At 48.8% G+C, this 21,102-nt stretch overlaps 1 long non-coding RNA gene across 3 annotated transcripts; it reads right to left on the minus strand.

Moving 5' to 3' along the window:
- Window positions 1-6,045: 6,045 nt before the first annotated feature.
- Window positions 6,046-15,184, minus strand: LOC109491608. Of its 3 annotated transcripts, none has more exons than XR_002145100.3 (4): window positions 13,500-15,184; window positions 13,219-13,349; window positions 7,322-7,429; window positions 6,046-6,737 (listed from the first exon to the last, which is right to left on the minus strand). It is a non-coding gene; the product is annotated as an uncharacterized LOC109491608 (long non-coding RNA). The 3 variants fall into 3 exon arrangements; XR_006585700.1 differs by having other exon boundaries at window positions 13,481-15,184; XR_006585699.1 differs by lacking the exons at window positions 13,219-13,349; window positions 13,500-15,184 and adding an exon at window positions 12,937-13,126.
- Window positions 15,185-21,102: the final 5,918 nt, after the last annotated feature.

Below are 21,102 nucleotides of genomic sequence, written 5' to 3' on the forward strand. Positions count from 1 at the left end.
ATGGAGAATAAAGAAGAGAGAGCCTTAGGAGCCAAGATAATTCTGCATATTCTGTTCCCAGTCTGGGTTCAGCCAAACGGCTGGACACAGGAGGAAAACAGAGCTGTGATCTAAACACTTCTCCAAGCCCTACCCTGTCCCCTTCAGAGCGGACAGGGTGTTTCCGGGGCCTCTGGGCAGCATGGCGGCATATCCTGCAAGCCCAGTGTATGGTGGGAAAGGATGCTCTCCTTCTTGACCGGCCCGCTTCGACTCACTCATGCTGCCGACGGCTGCCCCCACTTCCCCTGACCTCAGGGGGCAGAACAAAGTGGATTGGGAATTTTTACCCACACTTAATTCCCTTCAGCTTCACCATCCCAGCTGCTGAAATCCCTCCCCTGTGGGGAGACTGTGTGTGTTTAACATAGCTCAAGGCAAAAAAGAAGCAATTACTCCTGCCCAAATCTCTCATTCCACAAAACAGCCTTCCCGGACTTGCTGGTGAAATCTCGATTTCTTTAATATCATCCCCCCAATCTCCTTCCACGACCCAGCTGTGCTCGGCAACCACCCCCCCCCCCACACACACACACACACACACACACACACACCTTTATCATTTCATCTTGACCCTGGGCAGTGATGGAGCCTCGCCTGCTTCCTGCCAATGCCTGTCCATCCATTGCCATCTAGCGTCTACACGCTGTCAGGACTGCCTCACCCTCAGGCAGCTGCTGCGTGCATTTCCCGGGGCCACTGTGTTCCTTCCCCTGGAAATAGATACTCGGAGCGGGTTTGGCCTCGTCCGCCGCTTACAGGGGACTTCCTGACCTGGGACACAGCAGCCTGCAGATTCTTGGCGTTGCGGCTGCCCGAGGCCCCGTGCTGAAAGAAGCCCCTTGAGCCAGCTTTCTTGAGCTTTGACTTGAGGAAGAACGGTGCTTCTCAAGACTTCGCGTGCGTTCGAATCACAAGAGGCTCTCGTGAAAATTCAGCCTCTGCCGCAGCAGGACCGGGGTGGGGCCTGAAAGTCCGCGTCCCTCGCAAGCTCCTGGGCAATGCCGATGCCTTGGTCCAGAGACCCCTCTGGAGTATGGAGGAGCTGGAGGGGCAGTGGAGCCCCATCAGGCCACGTCTCCGGAGGGGCCTCAGCTGTGTCCCGCGTTGCGCCGTGTCCCCCACGCCCAACCCACAGTCCAGAGGACCCCGCTCTAGCCTGCTCCGGTGACGGGGCGGCTCGCCCTGGTGGGCTGTATGAGGAGGGCTTCCGTGCTTGGGCTTGGGGGTTAAAACCTGCCTCCACCACTTACAGGGCGACCTGCAGAAGCTCTCCCGTCCTCGGTGTTCTCCCGTGTGAAACCAGGATGGCAACACTCCTCAGGGATAACTCAACAGGCAACGGTAGCAGCCCCGTGGCTGCTACTTAGTGGCTCCGTGTCATTCTCATTCATTGGCAGGAGAGCGCCAAGCTGTCCCGCTGCCCCTTGACGTTTACTTTGTTCCATGAAAGACGACAAGTGCTCGATCAGACAGGGGCTTCCAGAGGCCAAAAGAGCAGACCCTCGTAGTCGGGACGGTAGAGAGGAGGGAGGTGTGGACCAGACCAGCTGACCCCTGCCGCTGCCTTTCGGTGTCTGCTGAAGCTTCTGGAACGCGCCCGGCCGGTGGTAAGCGGCTCCCCGAGGGGAGGTAACAACACACAGCCCAGGGCAGGAGCTGTCGTCGGGATCGGGCCATGCACACACGCCCCCACACCATTCTACTTGGTGGCAATGGGCTTTTACTGCCTCACGACGGGCCTCGCTGCCCCCCTACTGGGCGCGAGGCAGTCCCCCGGCCCGGGGAGCTTCGTGCCCCACGGTGAACAGCAGCAGGCTGGCACCGTGGGCAGTGGGTAGACAATCCTGCCGGGTCCCCACGCTGGGGTCCCAGAGGGCTGACGGTGTGAGGGGTTGGGGGGCACAAGAGATATTTTGCTTATTCAAATGGTCATTTTGACTCGACTGACCTGTGTCAAAATTCCCGCAAAGGGGAATCGAAATTACAGATGATTTTTAACAACGTTTCTCATTCCCGATTTCCACTTCTGCAGTCTGATAGCTAGAAAGTGTTTTCTGCCTGCTAAATCTCTTTGTTGTTTGAAGCCGTAATCGGCCATGAGAAGCAGCCAGAAGCCGAAGCTTTAGAAGCACTGAGAGGTGAATACATTTGCATTGTTCTAATTCTTCCCAAGGCCTTTCCATTCTGTTTTGCTATAGTTAAATGGCAAATAGATCAAATGATTTTTTTTAATGTTTTTAAAGGCATCAAATCTTTGGAGGGCCAGGAACATTTTACCATAAAACTCTAGAAAAGCCTTGGGGGGAAAATGACTTCAGGGTTACAAAGAGGACACTGAGGCAAGTCCTTCAAAGCAGTGGCGTCAGAACTTCTGTTCGAGGTAAGCTCAGAGCTGGCCAGTCTTGTCTTCATTCCAGAAGAGGTCGATGGGCGGTCTCCTACTGATGATCTGGTGGAGGCCTAGAACTTTCCCTTTATGTCCTCCCTGCCTGCTCCCCTGTCTGTGGAGCCGAAACGGTGTTCCTACTGACCCTAAGACCCCTTCCTCAACCTCACCGCCACGGACAGCCTTCTGAAGACATTGTCTGGAGGATGCTGCCCGTTGTCCCTCCAAAAGCGGCCCCATCCTGAGGCTTGAAGGACAAGAGGCAGCTGCCAGTCCACGCAGTGAACAGCGAGGTCAGAGGGGCCCTGGTGCCCACCTCGTAGCCCTTCCGGGGACAGAAGAAGAAAAGAGGTCGCACAGGTTCACGCTGTGTCACAGGCAGGAGGCCACTGGGGCTGGCACAGAGAGAACGAACAGGGCAGCGGGAGGCGAGGAGGCCATGGAGACCAGACGTCAGATTATCCAGGGCCAGCCGGGAGGAGCAGGGATCGTCGGACCTGTCAGACACACCTCTCTCTGCCTCCAGCCATTTGCACATGCTACAGTGGGTTGGTTACAAAAGGGCTCTGGAGGAAGCCTTCCCACTGACACCCCTAAGGCTCACTCCTTCAGAAATTTCCTTCTCGGGGAAGCCTTCGCTGACCACCCACCAACTCTTTATAGCCACCTTTCCTCCTTGGTTCTTCCCTCTAGGCATTTATCATTACCCACCCTACTGTATTCAATGGTGTCTATATTCTATATATATATTCTATGTGGGTCTCCTCTACCTTAAGATAAGCTCCATGAGGGCCGACACTACTGATTCCTATGTGCCTAGAGCAGTGCTCAGCACACAGTAGATTCTCAATACGTTTGTGTGGAATGAATCAATAAATCACTGGGCTCACATCAAGCATAAACACCCAACCGTATCAAACAGTCATGGAGCCTTCACCATCGGCAAAGCCTTGCGCTGGGGGCTGCAAGGAATTCAATGAGCAATAATGCCTGACTCCTGTTTCAAAGTACACTCAGACTGGGGCGCCTGGGTGGCTCAGTCGGTTAAGCAACTGACTTCGGCTCAGGTCAGGATCTCACTGCTTGTGAGTCGGAGCCCCACGTCGGACTCTGTGCTGACAGCTCAGAGCCTGGAGCCTGCTTTGGATTCTGGGTCTCCCTCCCTCTCCACCCCTCCCCTGCTCACGCTCTGTCTCTCTCTGTCTCTCAAAAATAAATAGACGTTAAAAAGAAATTCAAAGTACACTCAGGCTTATTTGGAACACAAGTCAACAATATTAACAAAGGATTTCACCCTTTGTGACCTGTCAGGAATATTTGGTCTCTCTGAGACAAAATCTCTATGGTCTAGGATGCTGGACTTCTGATCTAATGGAATTCACGATCTAATGGAATTAGTGGGGAATTACCCACTGACGGGGCCTCTGTCCTCACCAAATGGTGAAATCCTCTTAGTACGGGAGTGAGGCAGTCTTACAGACACAACAGGACCAGTGTATCAGCCAAAACAGTGAAAGGAAGATACACAGAAGCTCAGTGTATTAAAAGTTAAATAAGAATTTTATTTCTTTTAATTTTTTTTAATATATATTTATTTTTAAGAGAGACAGAGTGTGAGCAGGGGAGGGGGAGTGTGAGAGGAAGACACAGAATCTGAAGCAGGCTCCAGGCTCTGAGCTGTCAGTGCAGAGCCCGACACAGGGGCTCGAACCCATGAACCATGAGATCATGACCTGAGTCAAAGTTGGGCTCTTAACTGACTGAGCCACCCAGGAGCCCCAGGAGAATTTTAAATCATCGTACAAGGTATACCATGAGTAGGTATGTTCAAGTTACCACGTGGGTTCCAGAAAAGATTATTACCAAGAGAGTCCGGGTGGTATCTTGGGATCACCTAAGGCAGGGCAAGTCAGACAGGAAGCAAGTTTGAGCCAGGGTCTCAGCTTACAAAGCCAACTTGAATACTGCTATGGAGAGACCTGGGCTCCCTCAGGACAGATGGAGGGACTTTCCAGAGAGGAAAGGAACCCTCTGACCCACTAAGGACCCCACTAAACCCCAGAACACCATGCTTTGGAAGCATCCCCTGAGAAGCCCTGTCTCCCTTAGGAGTGCCTCATTGAAGATCCTGAGCATTCCCACCCCTTCGGAGCAAGGATTGGTTGATGTCAAGGATAGCAGCCTTCATTTCTCCACAGATTTCCCTCTTGTCCTCGTGTCTAAGTAAAAAAAAGCTGAGCCTCAGGGAATTCTGAGGACTAACTCATAGCTCATGTCTGGTAGAACGGGCCTATCTTCTTACCCCCTGCTCCAATTTCCATCTTTCATTCATAAGTGACTCTCACCCTCACCTCCAGGCTCGATGAGTTGCAAGTTGGCGAGGCTCTGTTGGGTTGGAAGTCTCCAGATGTGAGCAGGTGTCATGCTCGGGGGAGGGAGAAGACAATTATCTACTGAAATGCACAGCCACCAAAATAGCAAAGTGGTGAGTCACCGACACATGCCATCCAGGAGGATTATGACAGCGATACCATCACAAAGAAAAAATGAGGAGGAAAGAGGAAATATTCTCGACAAATTCATCTCCTCTTTTAAAAAGTTGGAATATGAAATGGGGGTGAGAGCAAGAAATGGCCCTCGGCAATGAACATGGCAGCCTCCCCACTCCCACCTGCCCATCCACACACCCCTCCTAGACAAGGGGTCCTTGCTGCCCTAAGGAAAATTCTTGGGATGACTCATTCAGCAGGCATTTTCTGAGCACCTACTATGTACCAGGCTCCGTGTTCAAATAAATCAAGTGAGCATTTAAAACTGAGGAGTTCAGCCTTTGCAAGGAGCTCAAGTCTGATTTCAAAGTTCTGCTCACAATGTCATCTCTTGACCATTTGTTTTTATCTTAAACCTGCCATCTAAAAATCAACCCTACCCAACTCAGTCTCCAGAGAGCAGCCTCATTTGCCTCTTGGAAGAATCTATTACATCCCGTATATGACAACATGTGAGCTGCGAGGGGAAAAGAGTGTTCCTTTAAACTGTAAACTGCAAACATCACTTGGCCGGCTTAGTTGATGGAAAGTGTGACTCTTGATCTCAGAGTCATGAGTTCGAGCCCCACTTTGGGCATGGAGCCTACTTAAAAAGAAAGAACCCTGTCACCCCAGAAAAGCACGCTGTGGTAGGCCTTAACACCCTGGGGAGTTGGAGAGTCCACCTGCATCCAGGGGCCCCTCTCGGGGGTCAAGAGAGCAAAGACAAGAGCAGTGGCCACATTGCGGGGCCTTGTAGAGCCAAGGAGAGTCGTTTCCCAGGAAACATTAGACCTCGGGTCACCACCCCCTCTTGGGAACAGCCTTAACACCCTGTTGAATCCCTTATGAATTAATGAGTCAAATATATCTTTTGACACATTTTCATTCCATATTTGCATGAATGGCATGTTTAACATCCCCAAAATTATATTTTGCCAACTCCGATTGCATTAGGCAAGCAAGGAAGTTCCAGTTTGGGTGTGATCCCATTCACCCGAAGGTTCGGGAACATTGTTGGTGGGGGAGGGGGCAAAGGTGATGCAGCAGGAATGTATGGCTGGGACGGGGGGGGGGGGGGGGGGGGGGGGAGGGAGGTTGGCCTGACCGGAGCAGCCCCTCGCTCTAGTTTGGGATTCACTCGTCAGGCCCTACCAAGCTCCTTTTTTTATCCCTTCCTACCCTGCAAACATCTCAATTCATCCTCTTTCACAAAGAAAACTTATCGTAAGGTCTTGCCCTCTTTTCACCGAGGAGAAAGGAAAAATGATATTGCTTTCTGCTTGGAGATTTATCAGGAAATTCTAGAAGAGAAAATTAAATCTGAGATCAATCAAAACCTCAAAGAGCCAAACCTGAGGGCTAAGGCCTGGAGAGAGCCCTGCCACCCCGGTGGGGAGAAGGGACACGCAGAAGAGGGAACTCAACAGCCAGGAAGCCTCCCCAGTGGCCCGGGCCCCGGCGGCCTGGTCTGGTTCTGTGTGGGGCCTTCCCTTCTGGACAATGTTAGTCTTCCCGACCTTGCTCTGATTCATGGCTCCTGATGTGTTCGCCTGGTCTTCTCTCGCCACCTTTCCCTCAGCAGTGATGTCATGGTTAGAAAGTGAGGAGTCGAGAAAGTGCTTATTTTAAATACGTCGAGGACAGTCTGGGTGGGCTGTCAAAGAATGGCCATTAGCGGCTCTGTGTCCTTCCTCTGCCATTTTCCTTCACTCGGGAACGAATCGGTTAGGTTGATTTGGGATTTTCTTTTTTCACTTTCAGTCGCAAGTAGCTGAAGCCTAAAATGTCACAAATACAAAAATAACATCTCTTTGCATTTCGCAGCTTAAAGGCATTTCACGGGGAGAACTATATGTTCTGTTTCTCTACATTTGTTTAAGCTTTACAGCATCCTTCCCCGCCCATGTCCTGCCGAAAAAAGTCACTGCTTCCTTTCTGTCCTTCTGGCTTTGCTTGCTCGCTTGTCTTCCACAGGACTTTTCCTCTCTCAACCTCCCTCTCTCCTCCGGGTTCTCAACCTGCCCCCTCAAAGTCTCCCCAGCGATGGCCAACAGCCCAGGAAGGGTCGCCATCTTGTATACAGGACCCAGTTCCCTTCACTTGTGGGGAGTTTCTTCCTGCTCTCAGACCTGCCCCGCCACTCTCGGGGCTGAGGCCTGGCGCACAGTGGCTGAATCTAGGACCACTTACCCTGGGCACCAGGGGTGAGTAAGACCGAGTGGCTGCTCCCAAGGCTAGTGGGAGAGACAGACAAGCACCAGGTGGGATGGGCCGCGAAGGAGGAACCGAGAGGGGTAACTCGGGCAGGGAGCTTGGGGGGACTGTGCCCATTTCCTTGGCCATCTGAGGGGTGGCCACTTACTTTCTCTCTCGGAGTGCTGAGAGCCGACCACATGAAACCTTGAGGTGCTTGGAGGAGACAAAGCCTAAGGCTCATAAATAAGTCCACCGTGTCCTGTCACCCAAAACCCTATTAGCAAAAATAAATAAATCAAAGACTAAAAAAAATTTTTTTTAATTAAAAAAGGTTCTAGGCGTCAGGAGGCCTACACACCCTTGTCAAATTGAGACACCGAACAAACATTCTCTCTCTCCCTCTCCCTCTCCCGATCACTCCCTCACACACACACACACACACACACACACACACGCACTCACTCTAAGGGAATTTGGCACATCATTCACAGGCAAGGCTTTAGTCTCTCTCCCCGTGCTGTGTTAGTCATGGCTGAAAGGGGTCGCAGGGGTTTTCTGGACGCAGCTGGAATAAATTCGGGTCATATCCCAGCCTGGCACAGAGCTGCCGAAGCTCATACGGAGGATATCACGGCGTCGGGAGGCGACGAAGGCCTTTGAGCTATTTATAGACTTTTCAATATGCAAAGCTGTCGCTTCACAATTTCCATTCACCCCTCCGAGGTTTTAGCTGTCAGATTAATTTCCCAGTTCCCCGAGGAAGGCTGACCTTTATTAAACCCATTAGACCATTTCCTTTTGGGGTTCATTTCTCTGTATGTGGAAACACCCCTGGCTCTGCTATCCCCCATCTGCACACCCTTGGGCACAGCTGTCTACATCTTCGGGCTTCGGATGCGTTTGTGTACAACAAGGGAGTAGGACTCCTTCGGTGACTTTCCACGTTTTGAGCACCGGAATTCTTCAAATGATTGTAGAGATGCTCCATATATGAGATGTCCTAATGAGTAAAGGAGATGCTCCGAGGGGGCCGTGTGGGTCCTGAAGCCCATCCGATTGGCTCACGTGTTGGAACCTTCAAGGTACCTCTTGGAACCCTTTGGAAGGAGCCTAGGGTGAAGGCCCTTGAACTGAGTGAGTTTGAAATCCCCACCAAATCCCGAACTGTGTTACTCTCATTGCCAAGTTCTTGCCTCCGTTGGGTGAGCTCACCCACCATCTTAGCATGTTCTGCCTTTTTAAACAATCAAAACCTGGGGCGCCTGGGTGGCGCAGTCGGTTAAGCGTCCGACTTCAGCCAGGTCGCGATCTCGCGGTCCGTGAGTTCGAGCCCCGCGTCGGGCTCTGGGCTGATGGCTCGGAGCCTGGAGCCTGCTTCCGATTCTGTGTCTCCCTCTCTCTCTGCCCCTCCCCCCATTCATGCTCTGTCTCTCTCTGTCCCAAAAATAAATAAACGTTGAAAAAAAAATTAAAAAAAAAAAAAAAACAATCAAAACCTATAATAGGGAAACCTCCAGGACCAGAACTCCCACCGGTCATGTCCCTTGGGCAACCACACATGACTCAGCTCTCTCACCCCCAAGCACCAGGGGTATGGGTAAGAGACAACCAACAAGCGTGACCCCACTTCACACCAAGAAGCTGCAGACGGAGATTGGACAAACTTCCAAGACCCAAAGTGATAATCCAGACCGCCCCCTTCCCAGCCCACTACAGAGCACTTCTCCAGTACATGGGTCCACCAACTTCACACTGCGGAAGAGAATGCAAAGACGGGGGCGGATCCTCACAGAAGTCACATCCCCTTGGGACACATTCGGCTCTGAGGATGAGTAACCCAATGAGAGGGTCCCGGCAGCTGCTGGCAGAGCATAGTGTCATCCTGAGGCCCAGGGCTTCAAACCCAACCCTCCTGGATGGGGAGGGGCCGCTCTCACCTCCATTCCAAGGGCTTGGCGCACAAGCGAGAGCCTCCAAAACTGCAAAGCTCTACAGCTGCCAGAGCCCTCAATCAAGAAATCAACCGAAGGAAGAGTTTGCAGGCTCCCCTGAGTATTCCGCCCATTTCCCACCAGACCTAGTAAGGAAACACAGCAACACATCCCTTCCTTCAACAGATAGTCAATGTCTACCACGTGCCCTGAGATGCACCAGCAATTAAACAGGAAGACCAACGTATTCCCGGCCAAGCCACCAAATCTAACAGACATTTAATCAGTCTTCGTGTCGCGGAACTTTCCACCATTTGACGCAATTGATCACTCCCTTCTCGGATCACTTGCTTTCCACGACTTTTACAGACAAAACCCTCATTTTCCCACCTACCTCTCAGGGCTCTCTTCTGCCCCTTTTCAGCCTTGCCTTCATCTGCTTGGTCTGAGACTCTGTCCTAGCATTCTAAGCACCCTCTTACTCTCGCTGTAGACCAAGGGTCTTAAACTTGGGGTCCCAGGCCCCTTGTCAGTGAAATGGGGCCTTTATTCTCACCTTTATTCTCACCTACGTCTTACTGTAATTTAGCAATTCCTTCGATTGTGAACGCAGGCAACAAACCACAGCAGGATTAGCAGGACCTGTGTCTTTGTCCCCAGTGAAAACCCCAGGTATCTCCATCCCACACAACAGTTGTTGCCAGGGTCTCAAAATCTATATTCACCACTATTTTGAAATTATAGCAGCTATTAGAGCTGGCATGAGTATTGTTATTTAATGAGTTAATAAAGAAGCATGTATACTTTCATATCACAAAATTATTTTTAATATTTTGATAACTACATGCCAGCGTAATTGGTACCCATTGTTATCGAATGCATTTTATTTCACACATTTAAAATCAAAGGTGTTCCCGGCTGCCAAAGGAATCCAAATCACATGCATACACACACACACACACACACACACACACAAAGAACAGCTGCTTTCTAGAGAGTCTTATGTGTGATTGTGGCTTTAGTTATCACCACTATCTTCACGTAAACATCTTCAGCTTAGACCCCTACCCTGAACTCCAAACCTGTACACCCACGTGCCTCATCCAGATCAACCTTTGACTCTCTCAAAGTGGCCCAGACCTAGCATGTTCAAAGCCAAGCTCATGGCAGGCCCCCTCCCCAATTCCTCAACTCAGCAGAGAACACCCTGCATGATCCAACCCTAATTCCCCAGCCTCGTGCTGTCTGGGTGTCAGGTCCCCTACTCTCTGCCCTCTGTACCCCAACTTCGTCCTCCCACCAGAAGTCTGGTCACAGCTGCCTCACTCAAACGCCTCCTGCCTCACCCCCACCTAGTGAACATTTACTTTCTATACCTCAGCCCTCAGCAAAGCCTTTTCCGACCTCCTACGGCTCCCAGTTGATCCACCAGCTGACCCCACACTCATGAGTGAGCCCACACAAGTCCAGAAGAACCAAGTTACAGCCACGAGCCACAAATCATGGTTTGTTTTGGCCACTAAGTTTGACACGGTTTGTTACACACCAAAAGCTAACTATGTAAAACCACATGTAAAAGCCAACTATGTAAAACCATGGCCTTGAGCCAAGATCACGGGATGCCATTACAGAGATTTAAAGAGCTGAGTGACAAGGGTGGGATGTGCTTTTTGTAAAAGTTACTCTGGCTGCTATGTAAACAATGTATGGAGAAGGGCAAGACCAGCTCAGAGACCAGTTAGTGGGCACTTCCGTCACCCAGAGGGAGGTGATGACCGCCAGCCCAGGAGGTGGCGGTGGATGTGATGAGAAGTGGAGGGACGTGAGAGCGCCACCAGAAGTGATGTCAGGAGGCCTTGGTGACTGATTTGGTGCTGGGGTAAAGAGAGGGTTGTCAATAATGGCTCCTCAGTTTCTGCTTGAGCGACTGAGAGAATAGCTATATTAGTCAGAGTTCTCCAGGACGTGGATATACATAGAAAGAGATCTATTAGAAGAAAATGGCTTGTGTGGTAACAGACACTGGCAAGTACAAATCTGCGGGGTGGGCCAGCAGGCTGCAGGCCAGGAGAGCCGATGGTGTGGATGAAGTCCAGATGCAGTCCGCTAGAGAGAGTTTTTACTCTGGGGAGAGTCCATCTTTTTGTTCGACTCAGGCCTTCAACTGATTGGATACTGTCCGCCCATATTATGGAGGACAATGGAGGGCAAGGTGCTTTGCTCTACCGATTAAAATGTAAATCCAGGGGCACCTGGGTGGCTCAGTCAGGTGAGCACCTGACTTCAGCTCAGGTCACGATCTCATGGTTCATGGGTTCAAGCCCCACTTCAGGGTCTCTGCTGTCAGCACAGGGCCCACTTGGGATCCTCCGTCTCCGTCTCTCTCTCACCCCTCCCCCACTCACTCGCACGCGTGCTCTCTCTCTCTCTCAAAAGTAAATAAACACTTTTTAAAACTTTTTAAATAAATAAATGAAATGTAAATCCATCTAAAACACCTTTGCAGAAACCCCCAGAATAATGTTGACCAAATATCTGGGCACCCCGTGGCCCAGTCAAGTTGGCACATAAATTAACCACCAGAATGGCACCACCAGCTACTGAGATGAGGAAGCTGGGAGAAGCGGGCTTGTGGGCTAAGGTGATGAGTTCAGAAGGCACAAGGCCCAGTGGACAGAGGGCACCCTGGGCACGCCCAAGGTCCCCGGGACTCCTGAGCAGTGAGGGTTGGTTTCTTCCATTGCAGCAGTCATTCCATCATTAGGTCATGGTGTGACCCTAACACCACGGCAGCCACAAGGGACCAAGGACAAGCAGGTGGCACAGCCCCCACCCTGACAGACCTCGAAAATCTCAGAGGGAATAAAATGGAATACAAGGAGAATGGACCCCAAGTGGACCAATGAAGGAGACCCTAGGGCTGCCCTTCTGAAGCAGCTTTCTGCCACAGCTGTGGGCAGCCTGATGCCAGGACTGTCCTGCCCAACGGTCCATGGGCCCGTGTGCCACACGTAAGGCCCTTTGGGGTCTGGGGCCTACCTGTCTCCTCTAGACCCACCGTCCCTTCTCCACCCTTCCAGGGAAGGACACCAGGGAAAAGGCAGCACTTAAGAGAGCATGGCCTTTGCCTTAAGGCTGCCTGGAATCACATCTCTGCCCCACTGGTTATGGGCTTCTCTCCCTGGGCAAGTCACTGAACCATTCCTGGCCTCCTCGTCTGTGAGGTGGCAATAGAACAAGACAGACTTGCATGTGGTAGGAATCGACTGAAGCAGTGCTTAGCAAAGTGCCCGGTACTTGGCGAGTAGTAGGAAGTGTTAAGTCCCACCGTTAGATTACTGCCAACATCATTATCGTCACCAGGGACTTTAAAGCCCAACAGCCCTGTCAAGTCCACTCCTTATCAACTACTTAGTAGCTGTGAATCTTGGATACGTCACTTAACCTCTCTGGGCCCCAGTTCCTGAACTGTGAAAGGGGACAGTGTGTCTTACATCTCAGGGATACTGTGAGGACGGAAAGTGACGAAGCAGAGAAAATGCCTAGAACGTTCCCTGGGCCGAGGTAAATGAGCAATACGTTTTAACCAGGAGGAGCATAGTGGTGTGCTGGTATTCACAATGGGCCATGCTGGGCCGTGCCACTCGGCACCTTTGTGACTTTCCTGTCGCAGAAAACGGCCGTGTCCGTCTTCCAACCATCCATTCATCATGCGGTGCCTGCTCATGCCCCTATTCCCCTGGAAACTTCTGCGATCCCCACCCCGCTTGGCCCACCAGCCCCTCTCGGGTTCACCTGCTGTCTTGGGTATGCCTTTACCACTGCCCGTGTCTCTCCACACGGCGGGTACCTGCTTGCGTGTCCAATTTCCATGAGTGCCCCCCACGGGGCCTGGAACAGAGCAGGAGTTCAGTAAATATGGGCAACACCGAGCAACCCCGGAGAACCTCCTGGACTCATAGGTCTACAGCTGCAGGGTGCACCGCTCCCCGGACACGCGGGTCCCTGAGACAAGGGTGGAGAGACCCTGAGACACCTTCTTCTCCCCGCCACCCCCCCACCCCCTTCCCTCCAGCCTCCCCTGGAGCCTCCCCGAGACAGAAAGAGGGGAGCCCTAAAAAAGCCACACCACCTGCAGGTGTGGATATGCCGGTGGGCCTTCTTCTCTCCTGCTAAGTGGCCCAAGTTTGCGGGTTTCCTGAGGCTCCAGCCCAATCTTTAATGACTTGGCAAGAAAAGATTTCTCAGCCCGGCTTGCTGCTCCTGCCAGAGTCAAATAAAAAAAAAAAAGGCTAAATAGCATCTCTCCGTTCCGCAAGGCAGGAGGGTCGCGCCGGGCCTGCCGTGATAGATAACACGCCAGCAGGCCCGGACTCGTGTGAACCCGGGCGCACCTTCCCGCCACCTGCACACCCGGTAATTGGCCAGGTCTCTCCAAGTGGGCCCCGTCCCCTGTGCTGATGGCCTCACAGCCCGGCACCACCAACGGCTCCGTGCACTCTACGCGGTGCTGTCTGCAACGGCTCTCGAGGCTCTCCTCCAGCGTTAATTCAAAGTTCCTCGTGTCCACGCAGGCCCCGGGAGGTAGGCCTGGAAGCTGCAGCCTGACGCGAGAAGCCACCCACCTGTCCTATTAACTGTCTTGTCGAACGGCTGCCCGTGGGCGGGAGGGATGAGCTGGGCGGGAGGGGGCAGAGAGGTGTTCGCCGTTCTCTCCCTGGGAAACCCGGAGCGGAAGGGCAACGGCTCCTTCGTTCACTTACTCTTTGGAAATTTACCGAGCACTCACTATACGCCACGTTCTGTATCGGGTGCCGGACCCCCCAGCGGCGAGCTGAGCAGACACGGCCCCTGTTCGCTCTCGGGGGTCCACGCTGGTGGTGGGCCCGGATCTGAGTCAAGGAGTCACCACGGCGAGAGCTTAATGATGCTCCGCAAAGGTGCTCCAAGCTCAGAGCGGCGGGTGCAAGAGGCTCACGCGGAGTCAGGTGCCAGGGGTTCCTCTTGTCCAGAGATGCTTAGGAGGCACTTAATGAAATTATATACATGCTCAGGCTGCTTTCATCCTCCGTTAAAACAAATTAAAAAAAAAAAAAAAGGAACCATCTTACTATCTTACAAGCCTTAGAAACTGCTAGTTGCCCCTGATATTCATCCTTTCCGTCTACAGTAACTCAACACCTGATTATTAGCTGGGTACTTGGCTACCGAGGCTAGCAACCACATTCTCTCCGCTGGTTTGAGTATGTAACTCAGTTCTCCACGATGCGACAGAAGCAAAAATGGTCTGAGCAACTTCCGGGACATTTGGGAAAGACCGTGTCCATTTTATTCCCTTCCCTCCTTCCGGCTCGTGGAAAAGTGGGCACCGCTCCTGGTGCGGGGGCAGCCGCCTTGGGCCACAAGTGGGAAAAGGACCCTGAAGATTATGAAACCGCAATTAATCCTAACTTAAACAGAACGTTGTACCCACAGGTGGGGCGCCTCAAGCAAAACGTAAAACGAAACACTGTCCAAGTGGGATTGGGACAACAGCGGATGGCAAGGATGCAGACGTGACATTGCAGCACATCTGAAATGCACATATTTTCCCCATTTTAACATCTCTGAAATTGATTTGCATCTCACAGCTGAGAACATATTACAATTGCTATGGGCCATTTTCTGCGCTGTGACAGTGTTGAATAAGATGTGCAGAGCAATCACTCACATCTTACGTACAACATGGTACCACGGGCTGGTCATCTGACGATTCTGGATATTCCACACAAAGCTCTTGGGTAGGCCATCACCGGGGGAAGACAAACAGCCTGCCAATGGAGATGACACATTGGGGAAATTTCCAAATTTTGGTGGGTATCAACTGCCTTTCTTTTTCTTTCACCCAACGTTGCCAGAGAGGTGAACTCAGTCTAGAGACAATCACAGAGATGGGAAGGGACATAATTCTGCTAAGAAAGGGACTCTCTGTCTGTGGCCAGCAATCTATCTGATTGGGAGTCTAGTACCTCTAAAAAAATTTTTTTTTACTTTAGAGATGGAGAAAGAGCATGAGCAGGGGAGATGGGAAGAGGGAGAGAAAGAGAGAATCTCAAGCAATCTCCATGCTCAGCACAGAGCCCAACTCGGGGCTCAATCTCACGACCTTGGGCTCATGACCTTAGCCAAAATCAAGAGTCAGAGGCTCAACCAACTGAGCCACCCAGATGACGCCAGGAGCACTTTTATGACCTTGAAGAATAAAAGACAAGGAAGAAAGTCCAGGCAGACCTGGGGACTTCAAGAGACAATGACCAGAGACATTTTCCCCAGGGAACAGAAGCAGGTGATCTGAATGAACCAACCATAAAATGTGTTCTACAGCCAGAAAAGAGGACATTTGCCATTACAGCCCAGTGTTATCTCTGTCATCGACCAATGTCTACAGAATTTCCCACTTTCCCCTTTCAAGATGGAGTTTGGGTTGTGTGATTCTCCTGTGTTCACTGAGTCATATATATTGGCCATGTTGTGACTAGATCATTTTCTTTTTAGTTTAAAGACCACCAGATCGAGGAAAGCCTATTGTGATCTGATGGACAGAACTGTGCATTATCCTGAGATCCTGGCCTTTGACCCAGATGCAGGATTCAAATGGGACTCTGTTCTCTTCAGGGGATGGGTAAGTAGGTTCTACATAAGGAAAAGGCATGCAGATACTTGGCTATCACAGAAGCCACTAATGATGGATGTGTCCCTAATGTAATAAATCTATCTCAAGTTTTTTAAAACCAGACCCATGTTTAATGGAAAAAAACAAGAAACCTCCTATTAAAGCCCAGGACAAAACAAAAACGTCCACCAACACTCTTATTATTAACATAGTTCTGGAAATACTAACCAATGAAAATCAACAATAAACAGAAATAGTTTTAAATATTTACAAAAAAAAAATTTTAATGGAGGCAAAGTTATCAATATTTGGACTTGGTGTGATTAGCGACTAATAAAAGTCCAAGAGAATTAAATGAAAATCTATTGCAAACATCTATGAAATGAGAATGGATTTATGCAGATAAATCTATTACAAGTAAGAACTCCAGTAGGTTGACTAGATACAAAATAATACAGAGAATTTAATAATAGCCAGTGAGAAGGGATCCACAAAGAAAAATCTCATGTGCAATAACCAAAAAGGATAAAATACATAGAAATAACCCAATATGTGAAAAGTCTATGTGAAGAAAATTTAAATCACCCCTGAGGGACACAAACAAAACAGGGCTTGCATTAATATGGAAAGGTATACTATATCCTTAAATAGAAAATGCCTCACACACACACACACACACACACACACACACACAAGAAGAAGAAGAAGAAGAAGCAGCAAAATTCTTCCAGAAAAGTCTTGTTTTCAAAAGCACTGTAAGGAGCACCTGGGTGGCTCAGTCAGTTAAGCATCTGACTCCAGCTCAGGTCATGATCATGCATTCGTGAGTTCAAGCCCTGCATTGGGCTCCAAGCCTGCTTGGGATTCTTACTCTCTCCCTCTCTCTCTCTACCCCCCCCCTCGAGTTTTCTCTGTGTCTCTCAAAATAAATAAATAAACTAAAAAAATAAATAAATAAAAGAAAGCACTGTGAGAAGACAGCCAAAAATGAAGATATATTCCAATACTATAGGAATTAAAATAACAAGGTACTGGTGTCTGAAAGGACAGACAGATCAAAGGAACAGAATTTCAAATCCAAACAGAGATCCATGAAGAAACGTGAGTGTACATGAACACTTCACATATGATAAAGATGTTTTGAATCAGTAAGAAAAAAGGTTTCTTCAACAAAATAATGTTGGGAAAACTAAATAACCAGACAGCAGCCTGCCATGTTACAAACACAGCAAAACTTTGGTTTGCAAGCATAATTCGCTCTGCAAACATGCTTGTAATCCAAAGCACTCGTATATCAAAGTGAATTTCCCCATAAGAAATAACAGAAACTCAGATGATTCATTCCACAACTCAAAAATATTCAGATAAAAATGATTACAATTCCGTAATACCATCTCACTGCCTTTCAAACCTTTAGAAACTGTTAGTTGTCCCTGATTCACACCAGCTGTCTGTCACCGGTGGTCCTGCGTGGCCTCCACAACAAAGGTCAAAGGCACTGAGGACCCCACCCTGCTTTTCACCCTGGTCTTGCTTTGGCTCGCTCCCTGCCCCAGAGCACCCCCATTATCTGGGATGAAACGCCTTGTGCTTACGGGAATTCACTCTTCACAACTGTTGTGCTGCTGACTCATTTTTCAAATCTAAACCCAGCCATCACCTTTCGGCTGCCTTGCCTTACACAGCACACATTCCCCACCCACATCCCTCCGGGCTGCAAGTCCGTGCCCCAGATCCTTCACACACACCACTACCAAAGCCGAAAATTCTGGTCGTGTTCACCGTTGTGGGTCTCCTCTCCTGGACTGCCAACAAATGTGTCTGCTGCTCCCACTACCCCTCCAGCCAGGGCAGAGGGATGCCGCATACAAAGGGCTCCCCAATGAGCGAAGATCTCCCAAGCCTGCTCAATTCTTAAGTATTTTTCTAAGGCCAAGAATGGTAAAATCATCAAGAGGAATGTGATGGTCATAGCGATGGCATATAATGTCCCCAAACATGCGAGTCATGAAGGCTTCACAGAGCCAGTCATTCTGGTATTCAACAACATGGTGCTTTTCTGCAAAAAGGGCCCACGTTATTCTCTTCCCTGTAGAGTTACCTCTTTTCATTGGGATTTTGCAGCACGTTCCAACCAGAGGCGGGGTCTGTCTCCTTGTCCTTGAGTCCGACCTTGGGACTTGATTTGGGCAGTTCAGTGTGCCAGAAGGGGGCCTTGTGTGTCTTTTATTTTTTTTAAGAAGATTCTCTTAAAAAGAGAAATAAGTTTTTAAAGGCTGAAAACTTTTATTTTTAGGATGTAGGAGGCATTTCCCCTCATAATTTTGTTCCCCCTCAACTTGAGCCATCTCATGGACCACCATTTGAGTTTTCTTCAACAATTTCGGGCTCATTTTTATCTTGGTCTGATGTTTATAGAATTCTGTGTCTTCTTCACAATTCAAGTGGATGGATTGTAAGAGGAATAGAAATTGTGACCTGGTATGAATAAATAGCGTTTGGAGAGGGGTCAGCATCCAGCAGCTCTGCTCCTAGAGCTCCTATTAGAACTTTCAGACAGCTGGGATGTCCCTGTGTCCTCAGATTGACAGAGTAATACCTTGTATATCTTGTATATGGTTGACCCATGAAACCCAAGACCTGTCATAGGTCGAGGCACATGTGTCGGAGCTCTGTTCTCTTTTCTCAAGCCTCAACACTTACACAGCCAGTGCTGTGAGAAGAGTTACCCAGCCCAGATCTGGTATCAAGCTGGCGTGTGTGTGTATGTGTGTGTATGTGTGTGTATATGTATGTGTGTATGTGTGTGTATGTGTGTGTGTGTGTACGTGTGTGTGTGTGTGTAAGGATTCCTCCACCTACTTAATGAACACATCCATCACCTCACATTTTGTGTGTGTGTGAACATTTAAGTTCTACTCTTCTAGCAAATGTCAAGTTTACCATACAAGGATATCAACTATAACCACCACGTTTTACATTGTACCCTCAGATCTTAATCATCTTATAGCTGAAAATCTGCACCCGTTTACCAATCTCTCCTTATTTCCCTCATCTCCCCCCGTCCCTGGCAACTATTTCTCGACTCCCTGTCTCTACGAGTTTGACTTTGTTTTTTATTTCACACGTAAGCAATACCATGCAATATTTGCCTTGCTCCGTCTGGCTTATGCCCTCAAGGTCCACCCATTTGTTGCAAAGAGTAGGATGTCTTCTTTCTCATGGCGGAACAATATTCCGTTGTAGACACATACCACGTGTTCTTTCTCCATCCATTCATTGATGGCAACGTAGGTTGTTTCCATATCTGGACTATTGTGAATAATGCTGCAATGAACACAAAAATGCAGGTTATCTCTTCCAGATCCTGTTTTCATTTCCTCTTGATATATATCCAGAGGCGGGATTCCAGGATCATATTGGAGCTCTATTTAAAAAAAAATTTTAAGGAATCTCCACACTGTTCCCCATAGTTGGACCAGTTTACATTCCCACCAACGGTGCACAGGGGGGTCCTTTTCTCCCCATCTTCGTTAACACTTGTTACCTCCTATCTTTTTGATGATAGCCCTTCTAACAGGTGTGAGGTCATATCTCACTGTGGTTTTGATTTACATTTCCCTAGTGGTGAGTGAGCATATTTTCATGCACTTATTGGCCACACGGATGTCTTCTTTGGAAAATTTTCTTTTCAGTTCCTCTGCCTACCTTTTAATCGGGCTGTTTGTTCATTTGTTTGTTTGCTTTTGCTATCGAATTGTATGAGCTCTTTATATATTTTGGGTATTAACCCTTTATCAAATGTATAATTTGAAAATGCTTTCACCCATTCTGTAGGCTACCTTTTCATTTTGTGGATGGTTTCCTTTGTTGTGTTCAGCTTTTTAGTCTGATGTGGTCCCACTGTTAATTTTTGCCTCTGGTGTCAAATCCAAAAACTCATCACCAAGACTGATATCAAGAATCTTCCTGCTTATGGAGTCTTATGGCTTCGGGTCTTATATTCAAGTCTTCAATCCATTTCGAGTTGATTTTTTATGGTGTAAAACAGTGGTCCAATTTCATTCCTTGGCATGTGCCCGTCCAGTTTTCCCAGCACAATTTATTTAAGAGACTATCCTGTGCTATATATGCATGTGCACCTGGGCATGCACACACACACACACACACACACACACACACACCCATTGGTTCTGCTTCTCTAGAGAACTCTGACTAGTACAACTGATATTTTTGCTAGAAATAGAATTCTGGCTTAAGTTTTTTTCCTTTCAACAATTTAAATGTGTCACACCATTTTATTCCATTTCCTTTTTGCTTGCATGGTTTTGGAGAAACGATTTCTGTAATTCTTATATTTTTTCTTCTGTAGTTAACATGGTCTTTTTTTTAACCTCCCTCTGGCTTCATTCATAACTTTGCCTTGCGTTTCTGCAGTTTGTATGTGAAATGTGTGTGTGTGTGTGTGTGTGTGTGTATTTATTTTGCTAAGCGTTTTATGAGATTCACTGATCATTTGTTTAACATCTACCACTATTTTGAAAAATTCTCACCCATTATTTCTTCCGCTTCTTTCCCTCTTACTTCTTCTGGGATTCCAATTATGTGAGTGTTACGGTGTTGGCTATGACCCCACTCCTGGAAATCATGTTCTCTATTTCTCTTCACATATTTCTCTTTGCATTTTGCTTTGATTTGCATTAGCCAGTTCAAGCTCTATTTCTTTCTTCAACTGTGTCCAGCCTAGTGATGACCCTATTGAAGGCATTCTGTTTTATATTTCTATGCTTTTGATTTCGGAGTGTCTTCCTTATTATTCTTATATCTCTGTCAAAATTACCTCTCTGATATTGCATGTTGTCTGCATTTTACATTAAAGGCTTTAACAGAGCAAGCATTGTTATTAATTCCCTGTGTGGTAGTTCAAACATGTGTGTCCTATCAGAGTCTGGTTCTGAGGTTCGCTTTTACTCCTGAAAATATGGCTGTCCTGACATTGGACTATTCCTTGTAATATTTTTGTTGCAGTTCAAGATGGAGGTGCTATCTTCATGCTCCTTCGACATGTTCCAGGATGTTCCGGGGCACCGGTATCTCCCAGAAGGGAGCTTTTCTATGCAGCTGGTGCCCTGATTTTTGCAGCTGCCACCTAGGGGACATCCCTTGATTGCCTAGCTCTGAAGGCCAAGGGAGTCTGGATTCCTGGTACCATGAAACCGTAACGATCGGTTTTACCCAGAAAGGCACTCATACCCGTCTGGCACCCTGAGTTTTGCAGCTGTCATCTGGAGACACCTCTACATCACGTGGCTCTGGTGGCCAATGGGGCTTACACTTGTGGGTCCCCCAGGACCGTCACCAGTG

This window comes from Felis catus, chromosome C2, assembly GCF_018350175.1.
Source record: "Felis catus isolate Fca126 chromosome C2, F.catus_Fca126_mat1.0, whole genome shotgun sequence".
NCBI lineage: Eukaryota > Metazoa > Chordata > Mammalia > Carnivora > Felidae > Felis > Felis catus.